Raw genomic sequence first — 22,657 nt, 5'->3', positions numbered from 1 at the left:
CACCCTTCTACCAAATTGATTTCAGGGACTTCTCGACCTGGTATCAACAATGATCTCGCATCCAAACCACCAGGTTGAGGAACCACGGCGAACATAGACAATAGAAGAACTGACTCCGCCCCCAACACTGTGACGTTAAACACTACCCCTTGTAGCGCGCCCTTATGTGCTGTTTCTGGCCAAAGTGCACCCTCTAAAGCGCAATCAATTTGAATCACGGGGACAGCTGCATTAGAGGGTAATTCATTTTAATTTCACAGGGTGCAATGAGATACTGATGATGTGCGGGGTCAGCTGGGTGGGGCACTCGGGCAAATATATAGAGTGAGATGGCATCATGATAAACTTTAGACATCCATCCTGTGGGAGGAAGTTATTAAGGTCCAAAATGGAGGGCAACTTTGCTAATTCAAAGATGGTCTCATTACCACTGGGGCTTTTCTATAAGCCCAATATGCGGAAAACGTCTCCATCTCTGTGTCATCACTCCCAGCCCATGCCAGGACTGGAATGTAACAACAGGTAGGCAGCCCTAAGGGGGGCCTGACCACGCATCTGATTAACTTCTATGTTAATGACTTTGATAATATTCCAAATTCAATGTTCTCTGGTTTGTTTCAATACATTGGCTTTCTTTTGGGTAAAGCAACCAAAGTAGGGCGCCACGCGCACTTGTGTTTAGCGTTGGATTTTAATGCACGGCTGTCCCCTCATTCTATGTTACAGAATGATAATTATGCTCCAGGGGATTTGATCGGAAAGGTAAGGAGTTCGAGACCTTCCTCTCGTCATTTGACCTCCATAATGTGATGGATGAGGTTGGCATTGGTGACCTGTGGTTACCCACATTTAGGGGTAGAGGCAGTTCATCTGTTATCAATTACATTTTTACTGCCAATAATTTAATTAATATTTCAGATAGCATAACCCCATTGAGGTAGCTCAGGCCGTACCATGTAGGGTGAAATGCAGTGTTGGTGCCGGGGTTGGCAAAATGCATTAATCCACCGACAACCTTAGAGTGGTATGGAAATGTGAGAATCCGGCCAATTCCGCTCTAAAGTATTAAATGAGAACCTGGGGTGGGTTTAGAGTTGCTTGGCAGACGATGGAGATCATGAGGGAATAGTTAATTGTAAAGGGAGAAGATGTGTTGTATATTTATACTTTCTTCAATATGGCTACTTGGTGTCTGTAGTCCTTTCTTAGTGTTTCTATCTTCTCAACCTCCCATAGTATCTAAGAGTGTTCTATCTGGTATGTGAAGATTCCAGCCTTGGCAGTTGATGGTCTGGTCAGCTGTGAGGTTTACTGCTCTGCTGTGCATCTTAATAAATCTATCTTAATAACTTGAAGACATGTCCTGCTACCTACCTAACCTACTTACAACATAATTCCTCTGTGGGTTTTTGCTTAAAAATGTTAAACATCTATTTCACAATTCCCCAAAGTGGTTTACACAGCACCGAGATGGTTAAAACCACAAATGTTCAGCAGCTAACCAATCAATCCGTAGGGCCTTGTTGCTAACTCCAGGGACCTTCCTACAGTAGCTACTCTCCAGAAACAGTGTAAGGCAGCTACTGTAAACAGATGGAAGATATGAATCCACATTTGTAAAGCGCGAACAATCACCTGTAAGGGTCTCTAGGCAATGGGGGCCGTCGGGAAGACTAAGCAAGCTATTGCCCAGAGTCACATGGTGCTGGACTAATCTGCCGCCGGCACCGGGGATCGAACCGTGACCCCCATATTCTAGCGTCAGTCGCCCTGGCCGCGGTGCCACACCTCTCTCCTGGAGATGGTCATCTCACAGCAGTGGGATACACTGGTCTATGCAGTATCCAAACATGACAGCAAGTTATTTTGGATTGCAGTATCGGCCACGAGAAACGCTAACCATACTGTGACCCCGACTGACTATGATATCACCAGTGAAGCATAGGAGACACACTTTTCCAAAATGTGTTCTGTATCCATAACAACAACACAGTTTAAGCCAAAGGTTAGCAACTACCCAGATATACATGCCACCCTAGGCAAAGTAGTGGACTATTCAACAGAGTGCTGGTGGAGAGGCCTCCAGCCCGGATGGAGTCCCAATCGATTAGATTAAATGCAAAACTGAACTCTGGACACCATTGCTGACTAATATTTTTAACAATCTCAAACATTCCCCAGTACTGGGTTCTTGGGCTACTTCCACTATTGTTACTATCTTTAAGAAAGGGAACCGTCATTGCCAAGTTGCTTTCTCCCCATTGCACTGATTGATACCGCTGTTAAAATCTTGGGAAGAGTTTTATAGCACAGGATGAATGAGTGGGCATCGGAAAACGCAATTATACATTCTTGTCAGTATGGCTTCAGAAATCGCATAGACAATATTGAGCAATGTCTGAGTTTAAACGTAATCATTGGCAGGCACACAATAGCAAAGCAAACACATGTATATATTGCATTTATGGACTTGTCCTCAGTGTTTGACTGTGTTAATCACCCAAAGCTGTAGTAACTCCTTCTCTTATTGGTCATAGATGAGGCACGTGTACACTGTTTAGCATCTTTGCATGAAAATATGAGGTCCAGGATAAGATTTGGCTCAAATGTATACCAAAAAATAAAGATTGGTCGCGGTGTGCGGCAAGTCTGTGTGCTTGCCCCTTTATTATTCCTGTACATTAACAAGCTCTGCCATATTTATCCTCTTGCACCCTCTTGCAGGTAAGTGATACCTCACTCTCAGTACTGCTGTACGCTGATGACGTTGTACTGATGGCCCATTCCCCAAAAGTACTGCGCCTGCTGGTGCACTGTTTTGTAAAATGAATGGCCGCCTTATATTTACAGACTCATTTCTCCAAGTCATGTATTATGGCGTGCAGCCCTAAGTGTACTGAGCTCTCAAGCTTTCAATTGGCACAAACAGAAATGTAGGGGTCACTTTTGATGCAGCAGGCTCATAGGTGCCAAATATTACCCAGTGCAGGATGAAGCTATCCGGGGCAGTTGGTTCAGTCCTCAGTCTCCCTCAACCACCTGGGGGAAGGGCACTTTCTCCACTACTACATATACATACCACCCAATGTGTCCCTGCGGCAACCTATGGAGCTGAGATCTAGGGTATTGCAGATTGTGCAGCTATATAGGTAGAGGAAAACAGTTTCTGCAGAAAAGTTCTGTCTGTTCCTCTATCCTCTTCCCATGTTATTTGTCATAAGGAGCTAGGTCTACATTATCTGAGTGATCATATCAGAACACCTTCCACTGCTGTGGTGGCTATCCATCTGGAGAACCGAGGCAGCGTCCCTTTCAAGAGACATTATTAGTGATTCTCTCAAACATGACAAAGGTTTCTCCATCCCATGGTTAGCCTACGTAAAGAAAACCTTTCAAGAGTATGGGTTAACCCATTCCTTCCTCAAACCCACTGAGTGACAACCTAAATAGAAAGCATGCGCCAGTGTTATTATTTGCTCAGCCCGATCTAAACGGATAACTAAGGAGGTTCTAAAGCCCACTGTTGCAGCTTGCTTGCATTTGAGCCCTGATACATTCCCAAACAATTACTTGTTGAGTACCTGAGGGTGTTGAGAATGATACTTACTTTTTAGCTTCAAGTCAGATACAATGAAGTACCTTCTTTGCTTTCCACTGGCCTTCCAAAGGAATCATGAATTTAGCTTGTGGCCCTGCGATAAAAGGTCTGGGCAATTAATGATGTATATCACAATTTTTGTGTTTTTTATAAAAGATTTCTAACCTGTTCTTAATTCATCTTATGAAGTCTTAGAATATTAGATGGTGTGCCTAAGCTTTTTATTTTTTGGAACAATTGTCTGATGATGAGTCCTGTTTAGTGTTAGTTCATTCCTACAAGCCGCTGTGCAGTCACAAAGTACTATGCACTTTGAATAATTTATTATCTCTTCGTTGTAACTTATTTGTATACATATTAGTTTTACGATTGCACTGTATTTTCACATTACATTTGTGTCATGTCAACTGAAATTGCATTGAAATGACCATGTAAGCTCTGCCTGTATTTATTGCTATTTTTGTGAATTTGTATGTCTGTGTTGGCACCCAAATAACTCTATTCTGATTCTGGTTCTCATACCATCATGATCTAGCTTGTCCTTCCCATAAATTAAAATGTCACCCTGGAACACGGTGACATGATCTATTCTTTTCTCTGCATGACCCGTTGAAAGACTGCAGAGGCCAAACCAAAGGGCATCCTTAAATATCTAAATACCCCTTGTGGTGTTACGAATGAAGTCAGATGTCGACCATCCTGAAGCAAAACAATCTGGTGGTAAGATGTTGACAGATCCAGTATTGTAAAACACCAGTTCTCCTCTACAGTGCTCAGCATGTGGTTTATATTCAGTAACGGGTGGTAAGCCACCCATATACTTTTGTTGAGGTCGAGAAGATCAGCACACATTCGGACCGTACCATTGGCCTTCCTTCCTAATACAATGGGACTCAGACATTCTGATGCCTCTATCGGCTTTTGTTGTCCATGTGGTTCACTAGGTGTGCATTACTAAAAAAAAGGCACTCCACATTAATTATTTTCCACTGGCCATCTTTTTAATCACTGTAACCCAGGCAGCCCCATGGGACTTGTTATAGCACTTTCGAGTTACCTATTCTTGTATTTCCTCTTTTTAACCTTTTTTTTAACCTGGAAATTCGAATGTTGATTCTATGATGTATTTTAACGTTTTCATAATGTACGATCATGTATAAATAACACTGTATGTAATATGCCCTTTTATGGTTTTAACTGAAATAAAAGAGACTGACTGACTGACTCTATCGGCTTGATAATCCCTTCAGAGCACAATTTCTCTAGTTCTGTTGTCAATGCTTCCTTCATGGCCAAGGTAACTCCCCTCACTTTATGGACTTTAGGGATTGAACCCTTCTTAAGAATAATCCGATGTGAAAAACTCTTTAGTTTGCTGAGCCTATCCAGAAACACTCCTGGGAATGCACTCTTCCATTTGTCTGTCTTAGTTATATTCATAACTATCACATGTTCAGGATGATTTGAATTAGGAATTATTCCAAACTTCTTTTGCTCTCTCCATTGGAACAGCATTTTACCTTTTTCTACCACATACACTTCACCCATAATAGATTTGCTCTTGAAATTTAATTGAGATTCAAATCAACATAACAAGGGTAACATTGTACCACAATAACCTACCGAAGTTGCATGAGTATTTTTTTATTTTAAATCAGATAATTAAAGTATCCTCATCAATTATAGTGTTTGGCACGCAGGTGTCTCACTAGCATCTCCACACTTACTCCAGCAATCATTACTCTGCATTTGGGAGGATCATAAGCTTCCTGAACATTCTGTATCTCCATTACGGGGTATAAAATGCTATTAGGTGAATCCAACCCCAAAACTCTGTCATTCTCGGATGCGTCCTCCCCAATCATTTGAATCGAAGTTTTGCATCTTCTATCTCCTATCCTGTGCCCATTAATGTTAGCCTTGCATACTCTACAGAAATCCCCAGACCGTTTACATCAATAACATTTGGCCTTTGCAGCTGTACAGGTTTCTCTTGTAGCCACATGTTTAAAACTCCCACACCTAAAACACTGGTTTGTTCCTTCTTGTGTATTCAAAAGTAGACTTAGATTTGCACAAATCTTTTTTCTTATTCACAACATTCACCTCTTGAAAGCCTGCTTCACAAAAATTGACATGTACTCCTTTCTTTCTGACTTCACTACATAGGAGGAGGCATCTTCCATTTTCTTTGCAGCAGCTATTGTCTCTTCCAATGTATGTTCACCTATCCTTAGTAATTTGTCTTGAATTTTCAGAATACTAATGTGGTTAATCAATTGATCTCCTATGATTTCATCATGCACATCCTTAAACTTGCATGATGTCGCTAACAACAGCAAACATCCTCCATACTGATCTATATTTTCACCGGGTTGTTGACTCCTGGAATAAAGGTATGCCGTTCTACCGCTACATTTAGGCCCATATGTATGAACACATTTTACCATAGACACAGAATGGGTAAAACCCTTTAATACATATGACCCTTAGTTTTTTGCTGTGAGGTACATGTAAAGTTTGGATAGCCTTCTCGTATACATCCTCCTCCTCCTCATCTTGATCATCCTGAGTATCAGGAGATGGTAAGCGTCTTAACATTTCTCTTCCCTCTACCCCAAAATTATGCTTGAGTAACGCCAATTTACATTTGGGGACACAAATGTCACCACCAATTGCCTCTCAGTATGCTTCAGAAGCATCCTTCCAATCTTCCTACAACATTACCGGCTGCCCAGGATTCTGCAGAAACATTGGTGGTGCTATTACAGGTTCCAAAATACACAGCCACTCACACACAGGTCTAATACAAATAATTTAAATAATAAATGTAGTCACCGCAGTCTCAAACTGGATAAACGACGTTCTTTTGTAATAGTGTTGAATTATTTTGTTGCACCTGTTTCTCTTCCTTCTACTTCTTTAGTATGGGGTGCCTTTATTTTCCCTTGTAATAAACAAAGGGGGGGAGGGAGAGGGAGAAGTGGATTCTGTCTCCCCTGACAATATTCATAAACAAAAGGAATCCACTAGGTTGGGTTCGGTTGTCACTACAGTGGTGGGGAGCAACCAGTGTTGTTTAAATACCCCTCACACACCAACAGGCCCCTTGGTGTCATGCTTCATCATCGGGGTCTTCGCAAACCTCTACGGGATGCGGCGTGCTACGACTCACGACTACGTAGGAGCACTGTAAGTCACCTATGTGCTGGTGTGTGTGGGTAGTAAAATGTGAGTGGTGAGGTGAAAGTGAAATATTAAAAAATACCTGGCTCGTAAGTACAGAAAAATTTATTAAGTCTTCGGCTGGTATCATTAAAAAGTGCAAGAGGGGTTGTTTTCTACTGATTAGGGTAAAACAACCTTACTAGTGCGTCGACATGTTTCGGAGTAGAAAACTCCTTCTTCAGGACAAGGATGTGCACTACTTATCCTCACCTTACTCACATGTATGTAGATGTTAAAGTGTGCTCTACAAAAATAATTTTAGGTGAAAATGTACCTATCTGTTTTTATTAAAGGTCATTAAGTCCGTTGCGCCCAATCGTCGGAGCCGCGTTGAGGGGATGAGAGCCAACCAGGCCTTGCAGTAACCGTTGCCACACTGGGCAGAACAGGAAACCCCCAATACTACGCTTCTGGCTCATGAGGCTATTTGGCCCATTACTATAAGTTCAGTTCATCGCCAATTGGGCGCAACGGACTTAATGACCTTTAATAAAACAGATAGGTACATTTTCACCTAAAATTATTTTTGTAGAGCACACTTTAACATCTACATACATGTGAGTAAGGTGAGGATAAGTAGTGCACATCCTTGTCCTGAAGAAGGAGTTTTCTACTCCGAAACATGTCGAAGCACTAGTAAGGTTGTTTTACCCTAATTGTTGGACAGGCCTCGTAGCCGGGCCGTCCCCCCCTACGCACAACAGGGCCCGGACCGCGGCTCTCCCTGAATCCCCAGCAAGAGCCACCCCGGCAACCCCCCGAGGTAATCCACAACCCGTCCACACCGGGACTCCAGCTCCTGAACCCTCCCGTACCGGCTGGCCAGGTCCCCGTCAGCCCCATGGCCCCGGCCCGGCAGCCATCTTTGGACACTACAACACGAGGCCACGTGGCCTCGACTCGACCCCAACCCTGGGCCTGGCCCGGCCCCGACATCGAGGCACCAACCTCCACACAGGAGGTAAAGAGACCACTTGGCAGGTCAATGAAAGAAAAAGGCGTCAACGGCTCTCCTCCGCCGGGTGTCGATCACCCCCGGCCTCCCTGGGCGCTGGCTCCAACCCCCTGCTGGGTGTCGGGACTCCCTCATTCCGGGCCTCCCGACCTCAAGGCGCGAGGGTCCGGACATCAAAGGGAACCAGACCTATAACTGGGCCAGCCCCAGACCAGGAGGGCAGTTGTATCCTGGAGTCGAGAGACACCGAGAAGAACTCATCCCTGGCGGACTGCTGGCGCTGCCGCAGCCCTGCTCTGTGAACCCTTCGACTTGGCCTGCTGGCGCTGCCGCGGCCCTCTGCGACCTGAACAAACACCTTGGCCTGCTGGCGCTGCCGCGGCCCTCTGCAACGTGAACCATCATCTTGGCCTGCTGGCGCTGCCGCGGCCCTCTGCGACCTGAACAAACACCTTGGCCTGCTGGCGCTGCCGCGGCCCTCTGCCACGTGAACCATCATCTTGGCCTGCTGGCGCTGCCGCGGCCCACTGCAACGTGAACCATCATCTTGGCCTGCTGGCGCTGCCGCGGCCCTCTGCGACTTGAACCATCATCTTGGCCTGCTGGCGCTGCCGCGGCCCTCCGCCAACTGAACCATCGCTTCGGCCTGCTGGCGCTGCCTCGGCCCGACCCCGCAGACTCCTAAGCTCGAGGACTGTGAGCTTCCCTCCTGCCACCTCCTGTACCGATCCGGTACCAAGACTGTCCCGCTACCCCCTTTCCCTACAGAGACTAGAATTGAGAGGACCCTCGAGTCCTGAATCTCCTGTACCGTTGATAACCTTGCCGCAAGAACCCTATATAAAGAGTGTTGATCTCATCCTTGTGTGGTGTCTATCTGTGGGGAGGGAAGTGACTTGTCTGTACGATCGCCGGAGACGGCCCTCCTCGGAGGCCTCTCCCCCAGTACTCGGCCGACCCTCTGGGTCCCCGTCTAACATTGGTGGCAGCGGTGGGATCCGAACCTACGCATAATCGTACAGAGGGTCACTCGCCCCACGACACACAACCACCATGACAACAAAAGAGAGCGGAGCAACAGAAAAATTCCAGATGGAAAAGCTGGAAGAATACAACCACAGAGAACTGAAACAATTTTGCATAGAATTAGGCATTTCAACCACAGGACTGAGCACGAAAGAGTACTTCAAACGAGCCCTGGAATCTTGGGCGGAGACGGGTACGACCGTACCCCAAACACGAAGCCACGAGACACCCGAAACAAGCCCCACGCCGACGGAAGAAAGAAGATCGGGTCTCTCCCCAGAAGAGGTCCGGGAACGGGAAAAAAGCAGGCTCCATGAATTAGAACTGGCACGACTTCGCTTAGATGGAGAGCTCAAATTGGCGGAACAAAAAATAACGTTGGAACACTTACGGCTCCGAGAGGAGCGAGAAGAGAAACAAAGGCAGAGAGAGCTAGAAGAGAAGAAGCTAACCTACGAACATGAGCGCAACCTCAAAGAACTAGAGATTCGGAAGCAGAACAAGGAACTCGGGGTCCCCGAGCGCACGAACACTCCTGCCCCTACAGACCCCAAGGTCCACATACCCAAAGATGTCGTCAGAGAGTACTACAAGAACGATGACATCCAGCAATGGTTCAAAGCGTACGAGGTAGCCATGACTTCCCACCGGATTCCCCGGAGCGACTGGGGAGCCGGGTTATGGGGGAGGTTTGTCAACGAAGGGCGAGACGCCCTGCTGCAACTCCCGGACCATCTGATGACATCCTACGACCACATGAAAGACGCCCTCCTCACTCGATACGGACTTACACCCGAGATGTACCGCCAGCGGTTCCGCGACTGCAAACGGATCCCGGGTACAACTTGGGTGGAGTACGTGAACTTCTTTAGCCGGGCATTCGAGGGGTGGATCAAGGGCAGCAACGTGACCACCTACGAACAGCTCTTTGACCTTGTTGTGTGGGAGCACCTTTCTAACAACTGCTTCATCGAACTCAGGCAGCACCTCCTGGACAGTAAACTAACGGAACCTCGGCAACTCGCCGCCGAAGCTGACCGATGGGAAAGCACCCGAGTTGGCCGAAACGGACCCGGCGAAGCGCACAGAACTGCCCAAGGGCCCCATCGCCCCCGTGGAGGAGGAGGCCAGGGTCGGGGTAGGGACACGGGCCCGGTGACTCCCGCCAGCAACCCCCCGCCCCCGGCCGGCAGGGGAAACCCCCCGATGCGACCCGGCTTCCGAGCCAACATCACTTGCCACCGATGCCAGCGACCCGGCCACTACGCAAATGATCCCAATTGCCCAAAGAACCCGAACCCTTTACCCCGCCAGGTCGCTGCTGCAGCCCTGGGGGAAGAACAGACACAAGAAGACCAAGAAGAGTACGAAACCGACCAGCCTGAGTGGGAACCGGCCGCCATGTCCCTGGTTTGCTTAGGGGAACGAGACCTGATCCCTCGGGCCCCCCTTCCCACCAACACGCAGAAGTACAGCCAGTGGGTCAACATTAATGGCCGCCGGGCAGAAGCCCTCCGCGACACCGGGGCCAGTGTGACCGCGGTCCGCTGTCATCTGGTGGCCCCGGACCAGATCTTGCCGAACATTCTTTGCCCTGTCCGGTCGGCCGACAACTCAGAAAGTCTATGTCAAATGGCCTACGTCCCCTTCGAATGGGGAGGAGTATCAGGGATGCTGAAAGTGACTGTCCGCGATGATGCCCCCGTGGATTGCCTCCTGGGGAACGATCTCGAAAGTTCTCCCTGGGCAGCAGTCGAAAGGAGAGAGCACCTGGGGATGCTGGGCCTCCCCGAATGGGTCTGTGCCACGACCCGGTCCATGACCGCCCGTGCCGTCCCCAGTCCAGAAGAACCCGAGTGGCCGGAGCCTCCCCCCGCGGTTGTCCCAGAGGAGGCCACCCCAGAAGCAAGTCCCCCGGCCCAAACTGAAGAAGGACCCGGTCGGCTCCCGGACCTCCCCGACCTGGCCCAGTGGCGTCAAGAGGGGGGTCCCACCCAGGAACAATTCCAACAAGAACAAAGAACCTGTCCCTCCCTCGAGGGACTCCGGCAGCAAGCCCATGCCCAGAGCACAGGGGACACCTCGGGGGCCCACTGGATCTACTGGGACAATGACCTGCTCTACAGTGAGCAAAGGATTGCAGAACTGGGGGCAAGCCGGGTGCTGGTGGTGCCCCTCCGCTTCAGAGATTTCCTCTTGAACTTAGCCCACGATATACCCCTTGCCGGACACCTGGGACAGGACAAAACGTACGACCGCCTGGTGACCCACTTTTACTGGCCCCGAATGCGAAAAGATGTCACCAACCACTGCAAGGCCTGCCCCACCTGCCAGGCCAGCGGAAAAAGTGGCCGAAAGACTAAAGCACCCTTGCAGCCTTTTCCCGTCGTCACCACCCCGTTCGAACGGGTGGGAATAGACATTGTGGGGCCCCTGGACCCCCGAACCGCCCAAGGACACCGGTTCATCCTGGTCCTGGTGGACCACGCCACCCGCTATCCCGAGGCTATCCCTCTTCGAACCGTGACGGCGCCTGTGGTAGGCCGAGCCCTGATGGGGATCTTCTCCCGGGTGGGCTTTCCCCGGGAGGTCGTCAGCGACAGGGGCACGAACTTCATCTCGAAATACATGAAGTCTCTCTGGCAACAGTGCGGGGTCACCTACAAATTCACGACCCCCTATCACCCACAAGGAAATGGATTGGTCGAGCGGTTTAACCGCACTCTCAAAGGAATGATTATGGGCCTAGAAGAGCCCCTCCGTCGCCAGTGGGACGTGCTACTCCCGTGCCTCCTGTTCGCCTACCGAGAGGTCCCTCAAAAATCCCTAGGCTTCAGCCCATTTGAACTCCTGTACGGGCACCCTGTCCGGGGTCCCCTCAGCCTAGTCAAAGAAGATTGGGAGAGGCCCCCCCAGAAAACTCCTCCGGATGTATACAAATACCTCTTGGCCCTTCGCAACCAGACCCGGCGATTCAGGGAGATCGCCAAAGTCAACCTTGAAGCCAGTCAGGAAGACATGAAGAAATGGTATGATCAGCACGCCTCCTCCCTCGAGTTCGAGCCGGGACAGCAGGTCTGGGTGATGTCCCCGGTTGAACCCTGTGCCCTACAGGACAAATGGTCCGGACCCTTCAAGGTGATCGAACGCAAGGGGCCCGTCACCTACTTAATCGACATGGAAACTTCCCGGAACCCCCTACGGGTCCTCCACGCCAACAGGCTCAAGCCCCACTTTGTACGCTCAGAACTCAGTCTCCTGATGGCTACCGATAATGGGACGGAAGAAGACTCCGAGCCCCTTCCGGACCTACTGAGGACCCTCGAGCAGGATGGCTCCGTGGAAGGGGTCAGACTTTCCGAGGCCTTGTCCCCGGAGCAACGCCAAGACTGTCAAGCTCTCCTGACACGATTCGCATCCTTGTTCTCTCTCACCCCTGGGGTCACCCCCGGGTGCCTTCACGATGTGGACACCGGGGACAGCCCCCCTATTCGCCACAGGGCGTACCGCGTACCAGATCGGGTGCGCACCTGCATCCAGACCGAGGTGTCCAAGATGCTGACACTGGGAGTGATCGAACCCTCGGACAGCCCCTGGGCCAGCCCCGTCGTCCTGGTCCCCAAGGCCGCCGCCCCGGGCGTTGCCCCTGAGCTCCGGTTCTGTGTGGACTACCGGGGACTGAATGCCGTTACCAGGACCGACGCTCACCCTATCCCCCGGGCAGATGAGCTAATTGACCGTATGGGGGCCGCCCGCTACCTGAGCATCTTCGATTTAACAGCAGGCTACTGGCAAATCGGCCTCACCCCCAGGGCCCAAGAACGATCCGCCTTCTCTACCCCGGACGGTCACTACCACTTCAGGGTGATGCCATTCGGCATGAAAAACGCTCCGGCAACATTTCAACGACTCGTGAACCAGGTACTGGCGGGCCTCGAAGGATTCAGCGCCGCCTACCTGGACGACATCGCTGTGTACAGTCACCACTGGACCGACCACCTCCGCCACCTGCGGGAAGTTCTACACGCCCTCCAGCAGGCCGGGCTCACCCTCAAGGCCAGCAAATGTCAGGTGGGCCAAGGGTCCGTGACCTACCTAGGACACCAAGTGGGAAGCAGGCTGGTGGCCCCCCTCCAGCTCAAGATCGCTGCCATCCAGGCCTGGCAACCCCCTACGACCCAAACCGAGGTCCGGGCCTTCCTGGGGCTCACCGGGTACTACCGGCGGTTTGTGAAGGACTATGGCAGCATCGTGGGGCCCCTCACGGAGCTCACATCCAAGAAGAACCCCAAAACGATCAACTGGACTCCGGACTGCCAATCGGCCTTCGAGAAGCTGAAGGCCGCCATGTGCACTGCCCCCGTGCTCCAGGCCCCCGACTACGGCCGGGAATTCATCGTACAGACGGACGCCTCCGATCATGGCGTGGGGGCCGTCCTCTCCCAACTCAACACGTAGGGGGTCGATCAGCCAGTGGCATTCATCAGCCGACGCCTGCTGGCCCGGGAACAGCGCTGGAGCACCATCGAGAGGGAGGCCTTCGCCGTAGTATGGGCCCTCAAGAAGCTCCGGCCCTACCTCTTCGGCACCCCCTTTCGGGTGCAGACAGACCACCGACCCCTGCAATGGCTGATGCAGATGCGGGGGGAGAACCCGAAACTGTTGCGCTGGTCCATCTCCTTACAGGGGATGGACTTCACTGTGGAGCATCGTCCAGGCCAGGACCACGCCAACGCAGACGGCCTGTCACGCTTTTTCCGCCTCGGCGAGGAGAGTCCCCAAGAGGATGGCTGACTCTCCCTGCCTTCAGCTGGGGGGGACGCATGTTGGACAGGCCTCGTAGCCGGGCCGTCCCCCCCTACGCACAACAGGGCCCGGACCGCGGCTCTCCCTGAATCCCCAGCAAGAGCCACCCCGGCAACCCCCCGAGGTAATCCACAACCCGTCCACACCGGGACTCCAGCTCCTGAACCCTCCCGTACCGGCCGGCCGGGTCCCCGTCAGCCCCATTGGCCCCGGCCCGGCAGCCATCTTTGGACACTACAACACGAGGCCACGTGGCCTCGACTCGACCCCAACCCTTGGCCTGGCCCGGCCCCGACATCGAGGCACCAACCTCCACACAGGAGGTAAAGAGACCACTTGGCAGGTCAATGAAAGAAAAAGGCGTCAACGGCTCTCCTCCGCCGGGTGTCGATCACCCCCGGCCTCCCTGGGCGCTGGCTCCAACCCCCTGCTGGGTGTCGGGACTCCCTCATTCCGGGCCTCCCGACCTCAAGGCGCGAGGGTCCGGACATCAAAGGGAACCAGACCTATAACTGGGGCAGCCCCAGACCAGGAGGGCAGTTGTATCCTGGAGTCAAGAGACACCGAGAAGAACTCATCCCTGGCGGACTGCTGGCGCTGCCGCAGCCCTGCTCTGTGAACCCTTCGACTTGGCCTGCTGGCGCTGCCGCGGCCCTCTGCGACCTGTACAAACACCTTGGCCTGCTGGCGCTGCCGCGGCCCTCTGCAACGTGAACCATCATCTTGGCCTGCTGGCGCTGCAGCGGCCCTCTGCGACCTGAACAAACACCTTGGCCTGCTGGCGCTGCCGTGGCCCTCTGCCACGTGAACCATCATCTTGGCCTGCTGGCGCTGCCGCGGCCCACTGCAACGTGAACCATCATCTTGGCCTGCTGGCGCTGCCGCGGCCCTCTGCGACTTGAACCATCATCTTGGCCTGCTGGCGCTGCCGCGGCCCTCCGCCAACTGAACCATCGCTTCGGCCTGCTGGCGCTGCCTCGGCCCGACCCCGCAGACTCCTAAGCTCGAGGACTGTGAGCTTCCCTCCTGCCACCTCCTGTACCGATCCGGTACCAAGACTGTCCCGCTACCCCCTTTCCCTACAGAGACTAGAATTGAGAGGACCCTCGAGTCCTGAATCTCCTGTACCGTTGATAACCTTGCCGCAAGAACCCTATATAAAGAGTGTTGATCTCATCCTTGTGTGGTGTCTATCTGTGGGGAGGGAAGTGACTTGTCTGTACGATCGCCGGAGACGGCCCTCCTCGGAGGCCTCTCCCCCAGTACTCGGCCGACCCTCTGGGTCCCCGTCTAACACTAATCAGTAGAAAACAACCCCTCTTGCACTTTTTAATGATACCAGCCGAAGACTTAATACATTTTTCTGTACTTACGAGCCAGGTATTTTTTAATATTTCACTTTCACCTCACCACTCACATTTTACTACCCACACACACCAGCACATAGTTCACTTACAGTGCTCCTACGTAGTCGTGAGTCGTAGCACGCCGCATCCCGTAGAGGTTTGCGAAGACCCCGATGATGAAGCATGACACCAAGGGGCCTGTTGGTGTGTGAGGGGTATTTAAACAACACTGGTTGCTCCCCACCACTGTAGTGACAACCGAACCCAACCTAGTGGATTCCTTGTGTTTATGAAAATTTATTTTCCCTTGCACACACGCGGTAACAGAAAAGACAAGTCACTCCAGCAATCTCTTCCTTGCGTGCAGCGACACGAGGCTCTATCCTCCATTCCACGCTGCAATGGCGGTTTATTTGAGCGCTCGAGCACGTCATGACAATTATTATGTTATTATGATTTAAGCTCTCAATAAATCCTCACTCTAGCTTCATTCCAGCCACCGACGCAGCCTTTATAAGAGCTAATAAAATCACAGTTCACTGTTTTCGTTTAAATTTCTCACATCTACATCAACCCCATAGATTCTGGTATTTTTGGTCACACACTGTTTTGCCAGTGGACAGGGTTCAGTCTTTAACCCCTTCAATGCTGCAGACGGCCTCCAGCCATCCCACGTGACGGTGGGCGTGTGCGGAGGACGGCCGGGGGTCGTCCGAACTCCACCCACTGATTAGAATGCCAGCACCGCGGCGGAATTCGCACTGCAGTCAACGTGTTAAACCACTCGTCTCCAGTGAAGGAATCCGTCCACAACAGATGCTGTTTACATTAGGATTTATACTGACAAGGCACGTCACCTAGAACTGAACCCCACAGTGCGGCGGCATCAACTGCGCCCCCTGGAGCTCCGCATTCCATATGGAACGCCCAAGTGCCTTTTGGCCTTAAAGCTACCCCAACAGAAGAATACGACATAGAGCCTCATGTCTGGACCTGAGAGGGGCCAGAGAGAGCTCCCTGTGGTTTTGATTTGATTTGATTTTGGATTTGTAGAGCGCGTAGCTACCCAAGGGCATCCCAGCGCTATAGTATCAGCATGAAGTGCTCCTGGAGGGGAATTATTGGGGGAAGAGCCAGGTCTTCAATAGCCTGCGGAATGGCAGCAGGTTGGTTTCTTTACGGATGCTGAGTGGGTTCAGGGGGACATATGCTGGTGTAAAGGAACACCTGCAGATAGACAAAGGCGGCCTTTACCTTGCTGAGTGTGTAATTAAATTGTTCACAAATTGACCTCAATGAGATGTTACCCTCATCCAATAAGTGGTTTTGGGTCAAGGGGTGTTTTCATCACCCCAGAAAAATTGGCGAAGATAGAGCAAACTTTAGACATGTAAGGAAGTCTGGTTACTGCAAGGCTCTGTAATATGAGCTGAAATGCAGCTTTTTCAACCCTGCTGAAAAATGTTCACTATTAATATAGTTAAAGGCGTCTGCAGGGGCAGGTCTGTGGTGTGGTTGTGCAGTGGCATCTGTTGGTACCAACGGAGAAGGATGGCACCGCTGCCTAAGTCACCTCCTTGATATAAGGGCGGTGATGCTACCATTGGGTGTGAGCTGTAATACACTCTGATAATACCCATGCCTGGTGTCCCCCTTACATCTTGGGAGAATTAGGTTTGCCATTTGACCCCCACCTCATTCCTTTGACTGCAGTAATATTGGCCTGACTGATCCATGGATGAGCTCCTCAGAGAATTACACCTGTTATGAACAGTTATTGGGGTCTTTCCTCCCTGTAGGTTAGCCACTACCATGCGTTGGTCGGCCCCCGGCCGTCCGACGTCACGATGGGCGTGTGCGTCGGACGGCCGGGTGCCGTCCGATCTGCGCATGCATCAAATTCAGCCGCACCACGGCAGAATGTGCGCCTCGGCGAAGCGGTTAATTTTCCAGGATAGAGTTAAAAATAATTGCGGCCATCAAACATCATAAAATTATGTTGTCGTTCTTCATTAATGGAGTGTAAGCATTATGTACCATAGCAGTTTAGCACTTCAGAGAGGCGACAGCTCGCCTGTCGCTCACAAGGAGATGCTCACCTGTGGCTCTCTTTACAGGTGAGCCAGAAAATTCTGACTCAAACATAAACCCCTACTTTCAGAGGTCAGAGTTGAGTTCTTTTTTTCAAGTTTGAAAAGGAAATTTATTGAAGGAATATGAAATAGTACAATATGAGTAGGATCCAGGTGTGAGAAAATCTGCACCCCTGTAATTTACACCAGGTACATGTTAGTATGTCCAACCTGTTGACATTTACTTGGTGACAATGCTCAGAAAATACTGGATCTGCATGCGCCTCTGGGTGTTTCTAGCCCATACTGTGGGGGCCCAAAATTTTTGTGTGTGTGTGAGAAAGAGGGCAGGGCCAGGAAGAGGTAACCAGGGACATAGGCTTTAAAATTGATCACAGCCAGTGCTAAGATCACCGTGAGAGTCATGGGAGGTACTCTACGTTAAGGCTAAGTGATAGTTCAGCAGCAGAAAATATTCCATAGCTAATGAGTTTATGCACTGCAGTGTACGGAGTGGAGTGGAGAGGTGTGGCGCAGCGGCCAGGGCAGCTGACTTCAGAGCACAGGGTTCACGGTTCGATCCCCGGCGGCAGCGCAGCACCATGTGACTCTGGGCAATAGCTCACTTAATATTCCACGACGGCCGCCACCGCCTTGAGACCCAAAAGGGTGAGTAGTTTGCCCTTTACCAATACGGATTTATTTATTATTACGAGAAATGTCACCCGGTCATTCCTCACACCACTTGTCCATAGTTCACAAGAAGCATTTCATGTTCATAGAGACAGCGGATTAACTGAAATACAACTTCAGTGGCAGATTCGTGCAGGTCAAACAGTAATAAACATAACAGCCAGAAACAAATCATTGAAGTGGACAAACAATTTTAAACTCAAGAACAAAACAAAAAATCAGATTAAGTCGACAATAGTCCCCCATTACTGACTCACCTGTGACTTCTTCTCAGAAAGTGGCTCGTACAGTAATCAAAGACTGTGAACAAAAAAGAAAGACTCAATGACCCTCACAGGAGAGATTTAAAACATAGCCTCAGTCTTGAGGAAGAAGTGTGCACAATACAATCCTACAGTGAATTAAGTGTTTACCTCTGAGACCTTTAAGAAACCTGCAGGTCACAGACCCGACTCAGCCTTTCATCCCTCCCAGTGTTGTAGTATTTTCAGTGCTACTGACGTGTGTGGCAAGGATCTCGTATGCCTTTTTCATGTTGCAATGCAGGCCTGGTTGCATGATAGCAGGAGGATAGTTTGTGCATTTAAAAGACTGCAGTGCAAGTGGTCCTCAAAAGCAGGATAACTTTGTGTTTGTGCGGCTAACAGATTTGTGCTTGAATTGCTGTCTTTCTTTATTCACACTAACAAGAGAAGGAATTATGGGCCCGATCACTGAACTAACTTAAGACAACATCCTAAACTTACTACTTTTGGTATTCACAGAAGGCATTTAGTAGTAGTAAAGTTAGGATTTTGTCTTAAGTTCGACTTAAGACAAACTTAAGACAGACTTAAGACAAGCTTAAGACAGACTTAAGACAGACTTAAGTTAGGATTTTGTATTAAGTTTGATTTAAGACAGACTTAAGTTAGGATTTTGTATTAAGTTTGATTTAAGACAGACTTAAGTTAGGATTTTGTATTAAGTTTGTCTTAAGTTTGTCTTACGTCTGTCTTAAGACAAACATAAGACAAAATCCTAACTTTACTACTACTAAATGCCTTCTGTGAATACCAAAAGGTGTAAGTTTAGGATTTTGTCTTAAGTTAGTTCTGTGAATCGGCCCCTATAAGTTTATCCTCAGGCACATGCACTGTTCATCGGATGGCCTTGTGTGCTGCACCTAGTAGGAAGAAGGCAGAAACACAGCAGTAAGATTCTGCGCCCACTTTGAATAAGTGCTGTGAAGAGTTTGTGCAGCCATGGTGTGTGATGGTTAAGTATTAGCATAGTCAAGTGTGAGAGGAAGTAGTTATCTTTTGGGACTCAAAGCATCTATAGGGTGTGACTCAATAATATGGGAGTAACACAACACTACAAAATGGTAAATAACTGAATAACAAACAGTATATAGACAAGCATTAGCAAAGCCAATAGACCTGCCTTTGATGTGCTAGTGCAAGCAAACCCAGCCATGAACAAATGCTGTTTCTACTGCAAGGGCAGACCTTTCGATGTGTATGATGATGACCATGTCAAAGAGCAGCCAGACCATGGCAACTAGATAAACCAAAGAGTAAGAAGCCCCATAAATGTGAGGATGTGACATCCATGTTCGCCTCACTGCCTCTGGAGAATGGAAGGCGTGGATTGTCGCGGCAGCCCTGAAGAAGAGCTTCCCCCACACCCCGAAACATGTTCATGTTTTGACAAATTAGGTGCATTATGCATTGACACTATCACTATTGCAGGTGAAAGTAAAAGGACTATTCCAGCTCCCTCTGTTTGCATTCTATGCAGTGCTCGGAGACACAGGCCCGCCCCCGATTACAGGTACCAATGGGTGAGATACTGCTGAAAGGGGAGGCCTGATCACGAATTTCAACAGGAGGGTGATTCTCGAGCAGGAATCGACCGACTGGACCCCAGGAATTAGTAGGGTAGGAAGTTGCATCCCAGATATGGCGCGTTGCTTTTTCTTCACAAAAGACTCTGTGAGTCTTTCTGCCCCCCTGGGATGGGCAGATTGGTGGGTTTACCCCAAATATTACTTCCCTAAAAGGGCATAAAGCACAACTAGACACAAGGGACTATTTTTAATCCTTGATAAAAGGGTGGGGAGGTGGCCTATTGTGGTATTGGACCAACTCCCATCCAGTGCCCCAGAAAATCTTTCTGCCCCCAGGGTTGAAGATTGGGACATTTACTGCCAGTCTGCCAACGCCTGGGGGGGAAGGGGGGGGGACGAGCCAAGGAATAAGGTGGAGGGGGCCAGTCCATCTTGGAATCAGGCCACACTCCCCCACCCCCTGGCTCCAGACAGTCTTTCAGCCCCTCGGTGGGGGTGGAGGGTAGATTGGGGAGAATACCTCCAACCGGCCAGCCCGAGGGTGGCAGACAGCCCACTAAACACCAGGAATGATGAAATACAAATCTCCAGGTAGTAGGCAGTATTCTATGATGATATACTAGTCCAAAAACTGACATTCCCTTGATAATGTCATAACTAACTAAATCTGGGGCAGCGTCAAAATCCATGGGTATTGCTTGGAAACACCCACCGCAACGCCCATGGAAACACCCACCGCAACGCCCATGGAAACACCCACCGCAACGCCCATGGGCGCCTCCGAGCGCAGAGGACGGCGACGCAACGATTTGCGCTGCGTCACTTTACTCATAATTTACGAGGCAATTCCAGCCACGCGGGGTGGCTTTGCGTGGCATTCGTAAATCTGATTCAGCCGCTGCGTCATGCAGGTACCAATTTACGTAGTGCAAAGTGACACAAAGCTCTCATAAATAACCCCCCCATAAGTTTAGCTCATTCTGTGCAAACAAACCACGAGTAAAAGAGAGGATTATGATATCCTTTTCATTGGTGCTTATTCCTCTTTGTCTCAGTAGGGTAGACTCAGCCTTTCATCCTACCCAGGTCAATAAAAGTAGCAACGTGGGACTGGATACTGTTGTATATTGATTATTCTTGTAATATGGCTGACAGTAGTCATTAGCCCTTCCTTAGTGTTTTCACCTGGCGAGGTTTGTACTCAGCTGTATTTTGTAATGAATCTACATGTAATCAACTATAAGTGTCCTGTCATCTATCCTCATCTATTTACAACAGATACCCTATGAGTATAACAGTGACAGCTTTCATTGTTTGTGTCACGGTTAAAATGCGGAGTATTCAATCGTGAAAGGTAGGAGCAGAGAAGTTGTTGGCAAGTCTAATTTATTTTCTTTTTATATAGCCCCTTTTACAGCGCTTCTGCTGTTTCTACGCGCTGTAAATCACAGGCATTAGCATTACCCAATGAATTAGTCCTCAATTTGCCCTCATGCATGGAAAGCTGATTAAACTTTGCTGTTATTCTAACTTAAGGGCAAATGCACCTTGGTTCCCGTTGGAAAATGTATTTTAGAACATTTTAAAGCACAGAGCACGTTTTCAGTAACGTTAACCCTTCGAGGGAGGCTAGAAGTAAAGCATCTCTGTTCATACAAACTTAAGATACAGCGGGGTATCAGGAAGATTGCAGACGAGGGGGGGGCGGTGTCAGTGTGCAGAGAGGCGTCAGCTGCCTGTTCCATGAAGGTGGGGCACTATAGTGATTACAAAGCGCTCACTGCCATGGTGCAGGGTCTTCAAAGCGCTGTATTTAATAAGTGTGAGTGGTACCCCAAAGACGTTGAGGTCACTGGACAGATCAAAGACTGTATACAACATCTGGCTTCGAAACTGCGGGCTCCGGGCGCCGCCCTGCCAGGTTTACCAGCTCCGCGTGGGATGCGCTGCTCCACTCCAGGTTTTTTCTTTGATTTTCTGGCATTTGTAGTCGTGTTCATTTAAAGACTACAAGTCCCAGAATTCGAAGCAGAAAACCTGGACTGGAGCAGCAGGCCCTGCATGGATGACAGTGGAGCAGGGGGCGAGGCCCGCCGAGTTGTCTCTCTGAAAATCTGATTTATCGAATCCGGGCGCGCTGCCCATTTCAGCCCTGGAGTTAACATTCAAGATGGGGAAAGGGAAAGGGAAAGGGGGGGCTCCTGTTCCTGCAACCCATTCACACCCACTGCGCACGGGGGGCCACATGAAATATCACGAGACTCAAAACCAGAGCTGATGCGTTTGTGGAAAGCGAGGAGTGGGGGGGGGGGAAATGACGCCCCAAGAGCGCCGATGGCTGTTCACCGACCCCCCCCCCCCCCGCCCCACACACACACCCCTCTTCATCATTCCTGCTGCTGACAGCACCCGCGAGAAGCAAGCGCTGCCTCTTGGCGCAGGCGGCTCCATCCTTCCTCCCAGCAGTGACTGGTCCAGGGGTGCCTGCCTCCTCCTCCCTAGTGATGGATTGATGCACAGGGGCGGCGCCCTACCTGGGCCGGAGGCTGCTCGGGTGCTGCGCCTGCTGCGGCGGTGGAGCCCCGGGGGCGGAGGGGCCCGGGGCGGAGGGGCCCGGGGCCGAGAGGCGTCTTCAGGGGCCCCTGCAGGTCTCACCGATGGCCGGGCACCGCTGCCGCAGATGCAAGACCCTTTGTCTGCGAGGCGCGACCTTCCTTTCCAAATCCATTGCTGCCACCTACTGTCACTGACGAGAACTGCTCGTCTTAAAAATGATGAAATATTGTCAGCAACAGCAACTATAAACCAAGTCAATAATATCTCCTTCACTTCAGAGAATGCAGCGCCAAGACTCCCAGTCGGGTCGTGTGCGCTGTGCCAATGGAGTCAGGTAGTTGCACCAGGCTAGACACTAATGTTTAGTGGACGCGCACACACACACACACACACATACCGAAGTGCGCCCTGCAGAAACCAACCCCCGTACAGTCACTGACTAACACATTTGCAGGTACCGCAGCAAAAAAAAAACTAACAGATACACAGACACATTTACAAACACAGACAGAGGGTGACCACCTCACTCCATCTCATCATGGACCC

At 50.3% G+C, this 22,657-nt stretch overlaps 1 protein-coding gene across 1 annotated transcript in view; it reads right to left on the bottom strand.

Moving 5' to 3' along the window:
• The window catches only part of LOC144819217 (uncharacterized), a 63,370-nt gene extending 41,159 nt beyond the window's left edge, over positions 1-22,211 (bottom strand). Inside the window, exons 1-2 of the mRNA XM_078677187.1 lie at positions 22,090-22,211; positions 17,982-18,024 (exon numbers count right to left, since the gene is read on the bottom strand). The gene's annotated coding sequence lies outside the window, so the exon portion shown is untranslated. The remainder of the gene's footprint in view (positions 1-17,981; positions 18,025-22,089) is intronic.
• Positions 22,212-22,657: the final 446 nt, after the last annotated feature.

This window comes from Lissotriton helveticus, chromosome 2_1 (genome assembly GCF_964261635.1).
Source record: "Lissotriton helveticus chromosome 2_1, aLisHel1.1, whole genome shotgun sequence".
NCBI classification, from domain to species: domain Eukaryota; kingdom Metazoa; phylum Chordata; class Amphibia; order Caudata; family Salamandridae; genus Lissotriton; species Lissotriton helveticus.
The sequence above is the reverse complement of the archived record's forward strand: the minus strand, read 5'-3'. Positions and strand labels throughout refer to the sequence as shown.